Source organism: Monodelphis domestica, chromosome 3 (genome assembly GCF_027887165.1).
Source record: "Monodelphis domestica isolate mMonDom1 chromosome 3, mMonDom1.pri, whole genome shotgun sequence".
Lineage (NCBI taxonomy): Eukaryota > Metazoa > Chordata > Mammalia > Didelphimorphia > Didelphidae > Monodelphis > Monodelphis domestica.
This window is the reverse complement of record NC_077229.1, coordinates 533127754-533133753: the sequence shown is the minus strand read 5'-3', so window position 1 is coordinate 533133753 and position 6000 is coordinate 533127754.

Sequence of the window (6000 nt, the reverse complement as noted above, 5' to 3'; positions counted from 1 at the left end):
TTACAAATTGATCATGTGAAATGACCAGTGGGGAGATTGGTCTCCCAATGATCCTCAAGGGGGATTGTAAATCTGAAATTTCTCAGACTTGTGAATGTGAAAAATGTCCACACCGAGGAATCAATCCTCCCTGGGAACCAATGCCCTACTGGGAAACACTCCACATTTCGATGTGAGAACGCGCCAGGTTCAGAAATGGGAGGACCTCCACTCCAAGCGTACTTCAGATGGCTGTCTTTTGGGGAGAAAAATCCTCGCTACGGGAGGACCGCTGCGCCACGCGTCCTTACGACCATGATAGGGGAGAAAACTCCTTGCGAAGCAATGAAAGCGTCTTCCGGTGTGGAGTGTAAATGTACACATTTAGGCCAAAAAGGGACTGTCGCTAATTTGGCTTTCTCGCGACGCGCCCAGCAAAACATTGGTTTGGCTTTCTTTTCTGGCCGATTTCCTCCCTCACGGTTCTCATTCCCCTTCGAAAGTTGAAGAGCGTGTCTCTCTCGAGTTAGAAGGGCATTGAGGATTACAAATTGATCATGTGAAATGACCAGTGGGGAGACTGGTCTCCCAATGATCCTCAAGGGGGATTGTAAATCTGAAATTTCTCAGACTTGTGAATGTGAAAAATGTCCACACTGAGGAATCAATCCTCCCTGGGAACCAATGCCCTACTGGGAAACACTCCCCATTTCGATGTGAGAACGCGCCAGGATCAGAAATGGGAGGACCTCCACTCCACGCATACTTCAGACGGCTGTCTTTCGGGGAGAAAAATCCTCGCTACGGGAGGACCCCTGCGCCACGCGTCCTTACGAGGATGATAGGGGAGAAAACTCCTTGCGAAGCAATGAAAGCGTCTTCCGGTGTGGAGTGTAAATGTACACATTTAGGCCAAAAAGGGACTGTCGCTAATTTGGCTTTCTCGCGACGCGCCCAGCAAAACATTGGTTTGGCTTTCTTTTCTGGAAAATTTCCTCCCTCACGGTTCTCATTCCCCTTTGAAAGTTGAAGAGCGTGTCTCTCTCGAGTTATAAGGGCATTAAGGATTACAAATTGATCATGTGAAATGACCAGTGGGGAGACTGCTCTCCCAATGATCCTCAAGGGGGATTGTAAATCTGAAATTTCTCAGACTTGTGAATGTGAAAAATGTCCACACAGAGGAATCAATCCTCCCTGGGAACCAATGCCCTACTGGGAAACACTCCCCATTTCGATGTGAGAACGCGCCAGTTTCAGAAATGGGAGGACCTCCACTCCACGCGTACTTCAGACGGCTGGCTTTCGGGGAGAAAAATCCTCGCTACGGGAGGACCGCTGCGCCACGCGTCCTTACGACGATGATAGGGGAGAAAACCCCTTGCGAAGCAATGAAAGCGTCTTCCGGTGTGGATTGTAAATGTACACATTTAGGCCAAAAAGGGACTGTCGCTAATTTGGCTTTCTCGCGACGCGCCCAGCAAAACATTGGTTTGGCTTTCTTTTCTGGCCGATTTCCTCCCTCACGGTTCTCATTCCCCTTCGAAAGTTGAAAAGCGTGTCTCTCTCGAGTTAGAAGGGCATTGAGGATTACAAATTGATCATGTGAAATGACCAGTGGGGAGACTGGTCTCCCAATGATCCTCAAGGGGGATTGTAAGTCTGAAATTTCTCAGACTTGTGAATGTGAAAAATGTCCATACCGAGGAATCAATCCTCCCTGGGAACCAATGCCCTAATGGGAAACACTCCCCATTTCGATGTGAGAACGCGCCAGGATCAGAAATGGGAGGACCTCCACTCCACGCGTACTTCAGACGGCTGTCTTTCGGGGAGAAAAATCCTCGCTACGGGAGGACCGCTACGCCACGCGTTCTTACGACGATGATAGGGGAGAAAACTCCTTGCGAAGCAATGAAAGCGTCTTCCGGTGTGGAGTGTAAATGTACACATTTAGGCCAAAAAGGGACTGTCGCTAATTTGGCTTTCTCGCGACGCGCCCAGCAAAACATTGGTTTGGCTTTCTTTTCTGGCCGATTTCCTCCCTCACGGTTTTCATTCCCCTTCGAAAGTTGAAGAGCGTGTCTCTCTCGAGTTAGAAGGGCATTGAGGATTACAAATTGATCATGTGAAATGACCAGTGGGGAGACTGGTCTCCCAATGATCCTCAAGGGGGATTGTAAATCTGAAATTTCTCAGACTTGTGAATGTGAAAAATGTCCACACAGAGGAATCAATCCTCCCTGGGAACCAATGCCCTACTGGGAAACACTCCCCTTTTCGATGTGAGAACGCGCCAGGATCAGAAATGGGAGGACCTCCACTCCACGCGTACTTCAGACGGCTGTCTTTCGGGGAGAAAAATCCTCGCTACGGGAGGACCGCTACGCCACGCGTCCTTACCATGATGATAGGGGAGAAAACACCTTGCGAAGCAATGAAAGCGTCTTCCGGTGTGGAGTGTAAATGTACAAATTGAGGCCAAAAAGGGACTGTCGCTAATTTGGCTTTCTCACGACGCGCCCAGCAAAACATTGGTTTGGCTTTCTTTTCTGGCCGATTTCCTCCCTCACGGTTCTCATTCCCCTTCGAAAGTCGAAGAGCGTGTCTCTCTCGAGTTAGAAGGGCATTGAGGATTACAAATTGATCATGTGAAATGACCAGTGGGGAGACTGGTCTCCCAATGATCCTCAAGGGGGATTGTAAATCTGAAATTTCTCAGACTTGTGAATGTGAAAAATGTCCATACCGAGGAATCAATCCTCCCTGGGAACCAATGCCCTAATGGGAAACACTCCCCATTTCGATGTGAGAACGCGCCAGGATCAGAAATGGGAGGACCTCCACTCCACGCGTATTTCAGACGGCTGTCTTTCGGGGAGAAAAATCCTCGCTACGGGAGGACCGCTACGCCACGCGTCCTTACGACGATGATAGGGGAGAAAACTCCTTGCGAAGCAATGAAAGCGTCTTCCGGTGTGGAGTGTAAATGTACACATTTAGGCCAAAAAGGGACTGTCGCTAATTAGGCTTTCTCGCGACGCGCCCAGCAAAACATTGGTTTGGCTTTCTTTTCTGGCCGATTTCCTCCCTCACGGTTTTCATTCCCCTTCGAAAGTTGAAGAGCGTGTCTCTCTCGAGTTAGAAGGGCATTGAGGATTACAAATTGATCATGTGAAATGACCAGTGGGGAGACTGGTCTCCCAATGATCCTCAAGGGGGATTGTAAATCTGAAATTTCTCAGACTTGTGAATGTGAAAAATGTCCACACAGAGGAATCAATCCTCCCTGGGAACCAATGCCCTACTGGGAAACACTCCCCTTTTCGATGTGAGAACGCGCCAGGATCAGAAATGGGAGGACCTCCACTCCACGCGTACTTCAGACGGCTGTCTTTCGGGGAGAAAAATCCTCGCTACGGGAGGACCGCTGCGCCACGCGTCCTTACGACGATGATAGGGGAGAAAACTCCTTGCGAAGCAATGAAAGCGTCTTCCGGTGAGGAGTGTAAATGTACACATTTAGGCCAAAAAGGGACTGTCGCTAATTTGGCTTTCTCGCGACGCGCCCAGCAAAACATTGGTTTGGCTTTCTTTTCTGGCCGATTTCCTCCCTCACGGTTCTCATTCCCCTTCGAAAGTTGAAGAGCGTGTCTATCTCGAGTTAGAAGGGCATTGAGGATTACAAATTGATCATGTGAAATGACCAGTGGGGAGACTGGTCTCCCAATGATCCTCAAGGGGGATTGTAAATCTGAAATTTCTCAGACTTGTGAATGTGAAAAATGTCCACACAGAGGAATCAATCCTCCCTGGGAACCAATGCCCTACTGGGAAACACTCCCCATTTCGATGTGAGAACGCGCCAGGATCAGAAATGGGAGGACCTCCACTCCAAGCGTACTTCAGACGGCTGTCTTTCGGGGAGAAAAATCCTCGCTACGGGAGGACCGCTGCGCCACGCGTCCTTACGACGATGATAGGGGAGAAAACTCCTTGCGAAGCAATGAAAGCGTCTTCCGGTGTGGAGTGTAAATGTACACATTTAGGCCAAAAAGGGACTGTCGCTAATTTGGCTTTCTCGCGACGCGCCCAGCGAAACATTGGTTTGGCTTCCTTTTCTGGCCGATTTCCTCCCTCACGGTTCTCATTCCCCTTCGAAATTTGAAGAGCGTGTCTCTCTCGAGTTAGAAGGGCATAGAGGATTACAAATTGATCATGTGAAATGACCAGTGGGGAGACTGGTCTCCCAATGATCCTCAAGGGGGATTGTAAATCTGAAATTTCTCAGACTTGTGAATGTGAAAAATGTCCACACAGAGGAATCAATCCTCCCTGGGAACCAATGCCCTACTGGGAAACACTCCCCATTTCGATGTGAGAACGCGCCAGGATCAGAAATGGGAGGACCTCCACTCCACGCGTACTTCAGACGGCTGTCTTTCGGGGAGAAAAATCCTCGCTACGGGAGGACCGTTACGCCACGCGTCCTTACCATGATGATAGGGGAGAAAACTCCTTGCGAAGCAATGAAAGCGTCTTCCGGTGTGGAGTGTAAATGTACACATTTAGGCCAAAAAGGGACTGTCGCTAATTTGGCTTTCTCGCGACGCGCCCAACAAAACATTGGTTTGGTTTTCTTTTCTGGCCGATTTCCTCCCTCACGGTTCTCATTCCCCTTCGAAAGTTGAAGAGCGTGTCTCTCTCGAGTTAGAAGGGCATTGAGGATTACAAATTGATCATGTGAAATGACCAGAGGGGAGACTGGTCTCCCAATGATCCTCAAGGGGGATTGTAAATCTGAAATTTCTCAGACTTGTGAATGTGAAAAATGTCCACACAGAGGAATCAATCCTCCCTGGGAACCAATGCCCTACTGGGAAACACTCCCCATTTCGATGTGAGAACGCGCCAGGATCAGAAATGGGAGGACCTCCACTCCACGCGTACTTCAGACGGCTGGCTTTCGGGGAGAAAAATCCTCGCTACGGGAGGACCGCTGCGCCACGCGTCCTTACGACGATGATAGGGGAGAAAAGTCCTTGCGAAGCAATGAAAGCGTCTTCCGGTGTGGAGTGTAAATGTACACATTTAGGCCAAAAAGGGACTGTTGCTAATTTGGCTTTCTCGCGACGCGCCCAGCAAAACATTGGTTTGGCTTTCTTTTCTGGCCGATTTCCTCCCTCACGGTTCTCATTCCCCTTCGAAAGTTGAAGAGCGTGTCTCTCTCGAGTTAGAAGGGCATTGAGGATTACAAATTGATCATGTGAAATGACCAGTGGGGAGACTGGTCTCCCAATGATCCTCAAGGGGGATTGTAAATCTGAAATCTCTCAGACTTGTGAATGTGAAAAATGTCCACACTGAGGAATCAATCCTCCCTGGGAACCAATGCCCTACTGGGAAACACTCCCCATTTCGATGTGAGAACGCGCCAGGATCAGAAATGGGAGGACCTCCACTCCACGCGTACTTCAGACGGCTGTCTTTCGGGGAGAAAAATCCTCGCTACGGGAGGACCGCTACGCCACGCGTCCTTACGATGATGATAGGGGAGAAAACTCCTTGCGAAGCAATGAAAGCGTCTTCCGGTGTGGAGTGTAAATGTACACATTTAGGCCAAAAAGGGACTGTCGCTAATTTGGCTTTCTCGCGACGCGCCCAGCGAAACATTGGTTTGGCTTCCTTTTCTGGCCGATTTCCTCCCTCACGGTTCTCATTCCCCTTCGAAATTTGAAGAGCGTGTCTCTCTCGAGTTAGAAGGGCATTGAGGATTACAAATTGATCATGTGAAATGACCAGTGGGGAGACTGGTCTCCCAATGATCCTCAAGGGGGATTGTAAATCTGAAATTTCTCAGACTTGTGAATGTGAAAAATGTCCATACCGAGGAATCAATCCTCCCTGGGAACCAATGCCCTAATGGGAAACACTCCCCATTTCGATGTGAGAACGCGCCAGGATCAGAAATGGGAGGACCTCCACTCCACGCGTACTTCAGACGGCTGTCTTTCGGGGAGA